Source organism: Littorina saxatilis, linkage group LG17 (assembly GCF_037325665.1).
Source record: "Littorina saxatilis isolate snail1 linkage group LG17, US_GU_Lsax_2.0, whole genome shotgun sequence".
NCBI lineage: Eukaryota > Metazoa > Mollusca > Gastropoda > Littorinimorpha > Littorinidae > Littorina > Littorina saxatilis.
In genome coordinates, this window is record NC_090261.1 from 9,565,252 (window position 1) to 9,578,278 (window position 13,027).

Below are 13,027 nucleotides of genomic sequence, written 5' to 3' on the forward strand. Positions count from 1 at the left end.
ATCCCCATCCGCCAACAACCAATTTTGTGTGTGCAAAGTTTTAATTAAATATATATGTATTGGTGCATATAAGCAATTCTTTTGCGGTTATCTTCCTGCTAAACCGAGCTTTGTTTTGTATAGCCATTCCCATTCAACTGTGGCCCAGAAATCATAAAATAATTTGATTTACTTACGTGCTCTATTAAATAACAAGTGCAGTGTTTATTCAAACTCGCATGTCGACAATGCACAAAACATCCTTTCACGCATGATAACCTATATCGCTCTTGTATTGCTGTCAGTTTTTATTCTTCAGATGGAACACAAATGCAGCAACGTCTGTGTTCAATGACACGTGCATGTGCGCGTGCATGTGTACACAGAACGACGAAATAGATTTACGACAACGGCAAAACAGACACTTTACATAACAGGAATCATATTACCGGCTAAAAAGTTCGGAACATAATCATACGTACCGAAACAAAGGACGAGCTCATACAATCAGTTTGCACTCTCGCTATGCTATTGCATTTGTTCATGGGAAAAGAAGCCCTAAAAATGTAAAGTACGAATAGATTTGAAGAACCCGTTAATTTAACCGACCACAGCAAAAGGAAAGAAAAAAGAAAGAAAGAAAGAAAACTTCCAGAATTGTATTTACAGCTCTTGCGTGAATGCATGTCCACCTGTTAGCTACGAGTGACGAATGGAACTCTCTGTAGTATAGCTTTGTCTGTCTGCTTGCAGTCTGTTGAATGCAACAAAAAAGAAAAAGAAAAAAGCCACTGCATTTGGCGACCGTGCATCTCATCCTCATCATTTTCGCTTGTCTGGACCCCCCACCCCTACCGTACCCCTTCCATGTACCGCCAACCCCTAATGCTTCCTCCAACCACATGCATGTCTTGTTTCAATAAAAATAAGAACAGATAACCTCGCCTAAACAGCCGGTGATCAAACGCAACATTACCACACTTGTTGTGATTTATTTGATTGCACTTCATTGTCATATTTCCTTGTCTGCATGTAACGCCATCGCCCCCCCCCCCCCCCTCCAGTCCTCTGTCCATAACTGCAAATGTACCCGTGGAAAATCCAATCTGGGCAATGATATAAAACGCAATAATTTAGCACAGTTTTGTGGTCTTTTTAAATATGAATGCATGTAACTATTGTTTTTCCTTGGCATGCAACCATTTTACCCGCACACTCCCCCACCCCTGTGTAACTTCCCGCCACACACACCCAAAAAAACTCTCTCTAGTGCTGAGCAAAACAGATGGAAATGAACCCGTTTTCCGCGTGTGCACTCATACCTGTTCTGTTATTTGACACGCTTTGCCGCATCGCCCCATACACCGTAATGTGTTTGCCTCTCATATTTTTTGTCCGCCCGCCATTAATTCCACGCCGCAATTAACACGCAGAGGGAGGATGAGGCGACTACAGACAATGATGAAGACAAACGAAAAACGGCGGATGGGGGAGTTATTGGGAGTGTTTGTCTGCGGAAATGATTCAACAATGTTCACCGATGGCTACACACTCGCGCATAAGCTTGCATTATGTTTGCGGCCAGGCTTTATCCGGGAAATTGTTTTTCCCTTCCCCTTGTTGTTTTCCTACTGTTTTACGAGTTCAGGTGCAGGGCAATAGGATGACAGATTGGAGGGAAGTCGTTGTGATCAGTGCGAACCAGTTTGTTTCTTGTCTGACTCTCCGGCAGACACATTATTTCAGTTTCAAAGACTTGGCTTACAAACCTCTGATGCTTTATACGTTTTGAGAAATCATGACAGGACGAAACAAGGTATAGCAAGGCCGCATAGCTTGCTGGACTAATACGAAACAAGGTATAGCAAGGACGCATAGCTTGCTGGACTAATACGAAACAAGGTATAGCAAGGACGCATAGCTTGCTGGACTAATACGAAACAAGGTATAGCAAGGACGCATAGCTTGCTGGACTAATACGCACAAACAAGGTATAGCAAGGACGCATAGCTTGCTGGACTAATACGCACAAGAACGGGCAGTCGGAAGGACAGATACATGTCATTTATATATAAATAATTATTTATAAGTTTTTGTACTTTGTATTCTATATTTGTAGGTATTGTAAGGCGACTGTAGCTATAGTTGAATTTGTCCAAATAAAAAGTACTTTCATGATTATTTATCACTGCTAGTATAGAATTTAACTCACTACTTAGTCTTGAACAAGTGTGTCCAGATTCCATTTTTAATGCTGTCGTTGTTTAACTCGGATGGTTCCAAAGCAGAAGATATAATTATATGAAGAGACGTGCGACTGGGGGGGGGGGGGGGTGGTCTTAAGACCCAAGAAGATTTGCAAAGACCCGTCGAAGAGATATACACATGTGTTGATGCTCCAAACTCCCAATGAACCTATTGAATGAACGTCAATACTTTGCTGTTAACACTGTCTGTTTTCAATGAGGCAACATCTCTAGCCAATCTAGCCACACAAAAACTTCAGTTAAAAACAATAATTCAATATTGTCTGAAAGCGCCCCTTCACCTGCTATCCATCCGGGCTGCGACGCATCCGAGCTCAATATCTAACCCCCCCCCCCCCCTCCACCCCCACCCCCTCCTCATCACTACGGAATATCACGATGACAGTGCTGCGAGGAAGCCACAGGGCTGCTGTTGACAGTAAAATGGCCACAATACAGTCATATCCGGAGGTAAACGGACCCCTTCCTGCACCAAACCCGATCACCGCCGTGCAAAACTCTCTATTACCATTGATCATAACACTACAGTGCGTTTCCCGGGCCACTCGCACCGGGGCCCCCGAACGTGGATAGACATAATTGTCAATTTTGTCTGGCCGCGTTTGAGAACGGTGCTCGCGCAAGCGATTATGGGCGAATGATGTGATTTCCTCTTGTAGTAATTCATTGAGGGGCGCGCGACGTAGGGTCACGTGGAGCAATCTGTCTATGACACTGAAACTCCATCCTGATGCAGCTCTGTTAATTGGGGGAACTGATAGCAGATGCGCTGGTTATACAGAGATTCTAGCGACGGCTTTGCTTGCAAGAGTTGGTTCCAGTGTGTCAACTCATTCTGCACACAGGGGGTCTGAGACCGCATCGACTGAGGCTCGGGGCGCCGACTACTTCGGAAGGCCCAGACGCTCGGCTTTTGCATTCTGGTATTGTTTTTTGTGTTTGTCGTCCCAAGGACAGATTGTAAGAAAAGGCCCAGCCTTAAATCTTTATCCTTGTTAAATAAAGATCAGTCTCAGTCTGTTGACGTCCGGTGTGCACTTCCGGCTGGAGACTCAAATTGTTTCCTCAACATTATTAGAGGATTCAAAACTGCTGTTTGAGGTAAGTCACAAGGAAGACACACAGCATAAACTGACCCGCCTTCTCTCGTGAATGAGACTATATTTCCGAAACGGATGTCAATACATCAACAAGAGAGAGACAAAAACCGACTTGGGAGAAAAAAATCTTTATTCGCAAAAGCTCGTCGGATTAATGATTGACTAAGTGATTGATTGATTTTTTGATTGATTGATTGATGATTGATTGATTAATGATTGATGGATTGACTAGCTGATTGATTGATTACATTATTGATTGCTCATAGCACATGATTGTGTACAAGTAAGTATAAGAGTTCTCTCAGTTTTGCCAACCGAAAGATGGATTATAGACACAATCAGAGGGAATTCAGAGTTGAATGATGGCATTAATTAATCATGCAAATACTACACTCATGTTATCAGTGCTTCCTCTTGACTCATATGATTGATTGATTGATTGATTGATTGATTGTATGTGTGCGTGCGTGCGTGCGTGCGTGTGTGCGTGCGTGCGTGCGTGCGTGCGTACGTACGTGCGTGTGTGTGTGTGTGTGTGTGTATGTGTGTGTGTGCGTGTGTGAACGTTTGCTGTAGAAAGTTGCAACATATTATTTCCATTTCCAATTACATTCTCTTGTAAAACTTTTCAGTAAGATTATTTTTTTATTTATTCATTTATTTTTTACATTTAGTCAAGTTTTAATTTTATTCTGCTTTTCTCCAACATTTTTTTCTTTTTTTTCTTCAAAAATGTCAAGAGGTTTTTCAATTTCAACTCAACTCATTGAGCAAAATGTTATTCAAAGAGCGCAATCAGTTAAATTCAATGCCACACGTGGCGGCTTGACTGGTGCTTCAGAACCTCTGTTAAAGACACTATTAGTGTTTATCATACCTCAGCCTTTGTATCATTAGTGCTTCAGTTAATCCCAGAATTGTGACACTCGAGGGCACATCAAAGAAACTGTCAGAACAAAAGATATGAAATTAATCCCAAGTGTGCTTGGATAACGGTTTACAAGTTCATGATCAAGAGCGCGAAAGAAAAGAATATCGTCTCAAGTTTAGGAACATAAAAATATTAGTGTGAATGATATCGCTCAAGGGTCATTGTGTGAATTAATTTACTATTAGTCGCAGGACAAAATGTAACACTGCGATCACCGTAATTCAGCTCCCCTTTCAAACCAGCTCCCTTTCCCGCCCCTCTGTACAACTGGAATCGGTGACAAGTTTTGGAGAGGAATCCAAAGTCTCATTTAAAATTAAAACCTAATCCGCCCACGGTGTTGCATTGCAAGAGAAGGCGGAGCAGCGCCAATGTTTTCGGCCATAAATTGTCCGAGCAACAAAAGAGAAATCCGGCAAAACTTCACCGACAAAAGGTAGCTCCGAGAGGACCCAGGAGTGTGCCTGAAACCGCTAAAACCCCTAACACGACACCTTCCTTTTGTGCAGCTGTCACCGCGAAAACAAACGGAATGCACGTGCATAGGCTACATCACGTGGGTGTCACACAACTGGCTCCTGGCCGGTGTTCACCTGCAAGCACCGTGCGCTGGGGGATTTTACCCGTTCATTAGACGAGCAATGAGACAAGGTCTTGCGGAACGGGGCAGGGCGAGAAGGGTCGCCTTGCGGAAGCCCCTTTGTGGTTGATTAATTCTTGTTTCTGCCGCGCAGCGATTCATCAACGAAGCTTTTGTCCAGACTCAAAGTGGCGGTTAAGACGCTGGTTTTGGGGATGAAATAATATTTAGTTTTCATGCGACTATTTTGACCGTCGTTGGCAATGTCACAGAATGTCAAAAGCTTTGAAACACTTCTCAGTTTTAACATTCTAAATCAGTTTGAACACTTAACTGCTCATATTAATATAGCGTTTAAAACTGTGAAAAAGTGTTCATTACTGTACGAAATTGTTCGAAGGTTTTCGTGAAATGATCAAAAGCGTTCCTGAAGTGCAGGTGATTCCCAGTTCGGTAAGAAAGTGTCACTCTGAACAAATTTGTATATTTCTCATCAAAAAACAAATAACCATTTGTAAAAAATAAAATAAAATGTATCTGCAAATAAAACTTTTTTTTTTAATTTACACGGGTAAAATAATGTACATTTATAGACACTTTGTAAACCACATGATGTCCTGTATGTGTCATATTATAAAGCCTTTTGGTTGTAATACTGAGGCTTTCTTTCACTCTATGAACAGAGCTTGGGAAACATGTGTATAGGAATAAAAAGAAGATTTTGCAGCTGAACGGGGCGTAGGGTGGGGTGGTGGGGGGGGGGGGGCATCCAATTGAACACTGGTGCTAGCAGTGGACAGAGATGGAGGTGGGCGGGAGGCGGGGCGGGAGGGGGCACGTAAATGAATATTAGTGGACACAGCAGAGTTACTACACGTGTAGTAATGGAGTGCCACAATGAGAGCCTGATCGCCTTATTATTGGTTTCTGTCACCCTTTCCAAGTTGGTCAGCCAAGGGTCTCCAAATATTCTTTCAGTCTTGCGGTGCCACGCGATATGGGAAAAAGTGGATTGTGGTGAGAGGATGGGGGAGGGGGGGGGGTGCTTAATTGAGAGAAAAGATATCGAAAAAGCACTTTTTTTCAGACAGTAACAAATTCGGAGAGTCATTCCACGGCCAAGGAACGTGACGATCTGATTATCAACATCGTGAGTTTCTAACCGTCTGTGCTCACAAGTGCTTGTGCGTTTGTCATTCTATCCGCGCTTGTATAGTTGAAGTTATATACTAGGGATGCTGGGTTGTGTATCGCGGCGTAGAGAACCACGAAACTGAAAACAAAACAAAAATCCTGATTTCTCAAGTCAAGGCCAATTCTAAGGACAACCAATTTCGTAGGCGGCCAAATTGATGGCTCTCTCAATGCTGCCAGAACACCTCGTGTGTCGTGAAACCCAGCAATATATGCGGTTCCCCTGCCAAGTATTTACCTCTACGACAAACACAACTCGCGCCACACACCCTTGTACTGTGTGAGAATCGAAAAACATCGGCAAGGTGGAATATGGAAGAGAAAATCGAATGATTCACAGTGTGAAGAGTAAAACCGAGCTTTTCTCTAGAGATTTCTACGGTGGAAGAGGTGCAGGGAATTAAAGATAACAATATTCAGGCCATGTGTCCAGGAAGATCCATAAACCAGAAGCCTGTGTTTCATATTGTTTATGCAATTGTGGGGAACTACACGGTAATGTTCCAGAACTTCTGGGCTACAGGCCAAGATTTTTCTTACTGAAGCCAGGCAAACCGGGTTTACCTTTCAAACCTTACCTCTCAGTCCATTCAGCCTGCATGAGTGAACTTTTTGTTCACGGATTTAATGAATACAGGTTCGTCAGTGTGTATCCACGGATGCGTTTGTCGTCGGCAACACCGACGCCGAAACTTATTTCAATTCGCGGCCAAAATCCGTTTATGTCCATTTCGGACAATTTGCCGAAGACATTACTTACTTCCAACATCCCTAATATCGATATGAATTATTCCCGCCATTTAGCATGTAAGTTGCTTTCAACCAGCTCCCATTCACACTCGTATCCGAAGCCCTTTTCTCCCTGCGTCACAGTTAAAGGCAGGCCCCTCGTGTAAACGATTCAGCCATCTCAAAGATTTGGCTGGGGCTTTAAATATAATAAGATTGTTCCTTCACTTGGACACACCAACAATCTACATCCTTAGTGCTTTCTATGAAGAGTGGGAAATATCTGATGAATTAATTTCTTTAAAAGCCACTATTTAGTAACTACCCATTTAAGAATGATTCGATCGAGCTGGGTCGGCAGCTGGTAAAGTGTAGACAGAGCAAGATCAATTTAGTAAATTTGAAGATTTTTTTCATGCAAAATGGACGCCCATTGTAACACACAGACACATCCTGTTTACCTCTCTTTGGTAAACACTTTTGAAGGAAAATCAGTATCAGGTAACCGTTAAAATTCGTAAGAGTTCATATAACTGGGGAAAAAACCTTCACGCTTTGAATAAAGTGGATGAGTCGAGGACGTGGAAGACACATGCAGGTTTTTGGTGGCAGGGGTTAGAATTAGCATGACTTTTTCTTACTTTTACCCAAAGTAGCCAGTACCATCAAAAGCCATACAAAACGGAGACACAGGGGGATGAGCAAAACGACACAAAAGGCCGAAAGCTCCAAAGAAGAACCAATACAGCAGAAGACAAGAACAGAACGTGCCATTTATATATACAAACAGACATGCTGAACCTTCGAGAATTCTGTCCCTACATAAGCCAAAAACTAAACAGAACCATATCCGGTGGGCCTTCCTGCTTTTGCAGTCCCAACAATAATAATCATCGAAAATATTTTGCAACTCTCACAGGAAAGTGTAGAATTTCAGACCCGAAATACACTGGTCTTTGTAGCCCTGTATGTACGAAGATGCTCACGCATTTCGCCCCAAAGAATCCGACGTGGCTTTTCGCTGCAGAGCAAAAAGACAATTCTCTCACACACGCCCCAAACTCATCCGACTTGGGAAGAATGCAGTACGATGCCCTGCGACCTGGTACGGTGTCTACCCAGTCCTGGGCAGCCAAGCTTTGAAAGGGGGTCTGAATTCCGTCACTTGTGTCCCTCGCTCAAGTGATAACACCCGCGGTAAAAGGCCAGCTTTGTGCACACTACGGACTTTGTCTTCTGTCAACGTTTTGTGACAAGAACAGTGGCCAGAGAGCTATGTGCATATTTGTAACGGTTCAAAACGTTGCAGGGGAGGGGTGGAGTCAGGTGAGACCGAGGGGGACTCGGACATGCAACGGGACAGAAACAAACAGGTATGGTTGTGACAAGGTGCTTTCATGGATCAGGCACGTTAAAGATCTCTGCGCAGTGCTAGCTTGAAGATGACTTTAAAAGTTAACGTTTACCTGGAATTTCAACAGGTCATTGATACTACAAAAGGATTGATAAAGAAAGAAGGAAAGGAAGACAAAGTAAAAGGAAAAAACAAGAAACAAAATAATGTTCGTCTCTCACATCGCGTCGGGTTACCTGAAATGCATAGTGTGTATGACATTTCGTTCAATTGTTTTGCAATATCAGAATAATATTCTGAGTGACGAAATATCTAGCGATTAGAAAAGATGAACATTTTTCAAGTGTCTTACTCCCTTTGCAATTTTAATTTGTGCAAATGTTTGTCTGTGTGTGTGTGTGTGTGTCTTTGTCTATCTCTTGCATTCTCTCAGTGGTAAGGTTCTTTAGTGCGTGTGCGCATGGCTTCTCTGGGTCTGTGTGTGTGTGTGTGTGTTTGTGTCTGTTTTTCTGTGCGTGTGTACGTCTCCCTTTCTGCCTTGACGTTTTCTTGTAGTGTTTAGCGCCCCTCCACCACCGCCCCCTCCCGCTCTCTTCGACCCCCCCCCCCCCCTCCAGGTGTGCATGCATGTACGTGTGTGCGTGAAGATGCCACAGCTGCAGTGCTTGCAATCAAGCGGACAACAAAAGCGGTCACGTCTCTCCCGCAATGTTACGTTGGGGTTCAAATCCCCGATCTCTGCCTTGAGGGAGGTGCATTAATGTCACCCTCACACAACTGCTACACGCTACAGGCAGCACGATGCAGATGCACATTTCTCCCTTGCAACCTTGGTTGACATGGATTTCCCCCTGAGAAAGGGAAAAAGCAAAGGACAAAATAAAGAGATTGTTTCTTGAGCTCTGTTGTAATTTTCTGTTGTTGCTGTAATCGTCGTCGTCGTCGTCGTTGTCGTCGTTGTTGTTGTTGTATAGATGAGTAAAACGACACTCAGGTCTTGACTGGCTTTAAGAGTCAAAATATTTAAAACTGGGCTCAACCTAGCCTACTTCTCTTTACAGAGGTTACAACGGATTTTCCAAGACATGCATCATTATCTGAAGGTCAACACATTTTCCGGCTATACCTGTTAGTTTATAGTCTGTAGATTGCATCACCAAGGCACAACTGTCGACTTCGGGAAACCAGACAACTCGATTATACAACTGTGAAACCTCCTGTGTGGCTCAAACAGAGACAGAACACACAGACAAACACATGCACCCCACCTCCACTACCCCCTCGCCCCGTCCAGCACTCCCAGACCTCCCCCTCCACCACCACCACCCACAGACCTCAAACATCAACCACTTTCTACATTCCTTCCCATTCCCGGGCAGTTTTCATCAAACTCTAAAAGCCACAGCCCCCACCCCCCAAAAAAGGAAGTCATCTTCCCAAAACTAGCGTCTTCACACCCTGGGTTGGCAGCTTGCTTCCACTCTTGCCCCTCAATAGCCATCAGCGCGCCCTCTGTCGGTCGTGAAGGCAGGAGAGATGCAGACGACACCGCAAGCATCAAAGGGCGACAATGCATCGCGACATTCGCGCTCAAGGGTCTAAACCCTTGGCCATTCTGTCGGGAAGCACACCAGCAGACTCTATCACGGGTATGATAATAGGTTCGACCCACGAGGTCTTCTGGCAAACTTCTGCTGGGAAATATGTGTGTGTGTGTGTGTCAGTGTGTGTGTGTGTCAGTGTGTGTGTGGTGTGTGTGTGTGCGTGCGTGCGTGCGTGCGTGTGTGTGTGTGTGCGTGCGTGCGTGTGTGTGTGCGTGAGTGCGTGTGTGTGTGTGTGTGTGTGCATGTGTATGTGGGTGCGTGGGTGTTTTCAGGGTGAGTTTTACCTGTCGGGCGGATGAGGGTGGATGGAAGAAATTTACAGCATGACAATTTGTTCTTCTTCTTTTCTCCATTTGCTTCTTCATCCTGCTCCCTTTCTTCTTCTTCTGTTTATAAGGTGGGATAAAAAGGTGCGGGATAGCAAGCGTGTGGGTCTGCAGGCAAGACATTGACAACACCTGAAGCATTTTCTGGTTGGTTTCTTCTCGCACACAGAAAGACAAGCAGAGAAGGGACATTCGGGGTTTGCAATTGGACGTCAAATCCCGGGTAGAGTTTAGGTGGGTTTTAGCACTCACAGGGAGACACGTTTTACTCCTAATTTATTCGACATTCTTGCATGTCTACAAGATTGTGTGCTTTTTACACCAAACAGTTACAAGCACGACTTTATCCATCTCCTGAGCTAAAATAAAGACACTGACAACGGTAACTTAATGAAACACACTTGTTTTCTCCAAAGGCAAACGAAGAATGCTGCACAATGCATAATTAAAAATTAAAAAACAATTCTGCTTCCACGATAAAGAAAACAAATAAAACAAAATTAACGTCATGTTCCTTAAGTTAAGACCATGAGCATGGGAGCCTTTTTGACCAAAATAAATATAAGTAAGGCGTGTACTTTCTTATATTACGGATCATGCTAGAAGGAACCATGTGTAATACCGTAATTTCATTGTACGGCTTTAAACCGAAGAAAACGTGGCGAAAGAAGTATTAAGAGCAGTCTAACCTAATGAAAGTTCAAACACATCAGTATTAACTGCTTGACTTGTTCTAATACGACAAAAGCAAATCCAAAAGGATAGTTACTTCGTCAACTAACATATATAAGAACAGCTTGACCAGAAAGGATAGTTCCTTCATCAACTTACATAACATCTTGACCGGTGCAAACACCACAAAGGCAACCGACATTTCCCTCAACAGATAACATAATAACAACTTAACATCTCCCAAAACAACAAATACAACCAAAAAAGGCAGTTACATCACCAACTAACACCACCCCCCCCCCCCCCTAGCCCCACCCCCTCCTCCTTCAACTCATCCCACCGACACACGAGAAAACAACAAATACAACCAAAAAGAATATTTCCGTCACCAACACACACTAACACACACCACCTCCAGTTCACCTCGTTGTACACTACATTGGGGTGTGCACGTTAAAGATCCCACGATTGACAAAAGGGTCTTTCCTGGCAAAATTGTATAGGCATAGATAAAAATGTCCACCAAAATACCCGTGTGACTTGGAATAATAGGCCGTGAAAAGTAGGATATGCGCCGAAATGGCTGCGATCTGCTGGCCGATGTGAATGCGTGATGTATTGTGTAAAAAAAAATTCCATCTCACACGGCATAAATAAATCCCTGCGCCTTGAATATGTGCGCGATATAAATTGCATAAAAAAAATAAATCCCTGCGCTTAGAACTGTACCCACGGAATACGCGCGATATAAGCCTCATATTGATTGATTGATTGAGTTCATCCCACCAACACTCGAGAAAACAACAAATACAACAAAAAAGAATAGAACTTCCTTCACCAACACACACACACACACACCAACCCCCTCCAGTTCATCCCACCAACACTCAAGAAAACAACAAAATACAACCCGAAAGGATAGTTCCTTCATCAACTAACACCACCCCCCCCCCCCGCCCCCTTCCCCTACCTCCTCCTACTTCAGTATATCCCAGCGACACACGAGACGACTGTAAGCTGAGCAGATGGGTATCCAGAGTAGCGGGGAGAGTTGGGTTCCAGGCGTTACGCCCGGGGAGTGGCAGGGCGTTATTGTCAAGCGGAGGTTCCAATCCGTTGCACAAACTTCTCCGTCTGCCCCCAAGCCGGTGTGAAGCACGTACTGCTCGCTGTTTGTGGGTGGACACAGTTGACACAGTTTCCACCCATCCCTGGAAACATTGTGTTGGGGCAAGAGCGGTGATAGGGAGAGGGGGAGGGGGGTTGGAGAGAGATAGAGAGAGAGAGAGAGAGAATGAGAGAGTGAGAGAGAGAGAGAAAGAGAGAGAGAATGAGTGAGACACAGGCCGAGAGAGAGTGAGTGAGAGAGTCAGAGAGAGAGACACACACACACAGAGACAGAGACAGAAAGAGAGACAGACAGACAGACAGAGAGAGAGACAGAGAGAGAGATACAGATAGAGAGAGACAGAGAGAAGAGACACAGAGACAGAGAGAGCCAGAGAGAGAGACAGAAACAGAGAGACAGAGAGAGAGAGAGAGAGAGAGAGAGAGAGAGAGAGAGAGAGAGAGAGAGTGAGTGAGAGACAGAGATAGAGAGGCCGGGGGGAGGAGTTGAGAGATTGGTAGAAAGGAACTCCTCGCTTGTTTATTGCCCTCTTCCATTTCGTTTTTGTTTTCCCTTCGTGATGTCAATCGTTGGGGACTGCCATTCCCCGGTTTGGTCTGTTTCTTTCCCTGCAAACCCCTTCTGCCACATTCTGACTCCCTTCCTCTCCTCAATCTTCCAACGGCGGCATGTCTCCACCTCCATCTCCAATTCGTTAGGCTTCACCTATAGATTAAATACATATATTTGAAAGCCATATTCAAGCCATTCGACTCGCAGTACACACTTTTCGACCTTCAGAATGCCGAATCTTTCGACTCTTAGAATACTCGTACAGAGTAGTCAAAACTTTTAACTTCCAGAGCACATGTAGTAGCTTAACCTTATACGACTTCCAGAACACAGACTTACAGGACACAATAGACACACCGACACCTCTCTGATAATTTAGAATGCACGTGTGGAGTACGCCCGGAAGACGCTGAACACTTTTTGTTACATTGTCCAAAATTTAACGAACATAGAACCATTTTATTCAATAGTCTACCAACGTACGCTCTGGATTGCAAAACACTTTTGTTTGGCAATACTGATTTAACTATATCTTTGAATATGAAAATATTTTCTGCTGTACAAGATTACGTTATGTCAACTGATCGCTTCGGCTGATATTATATTAACA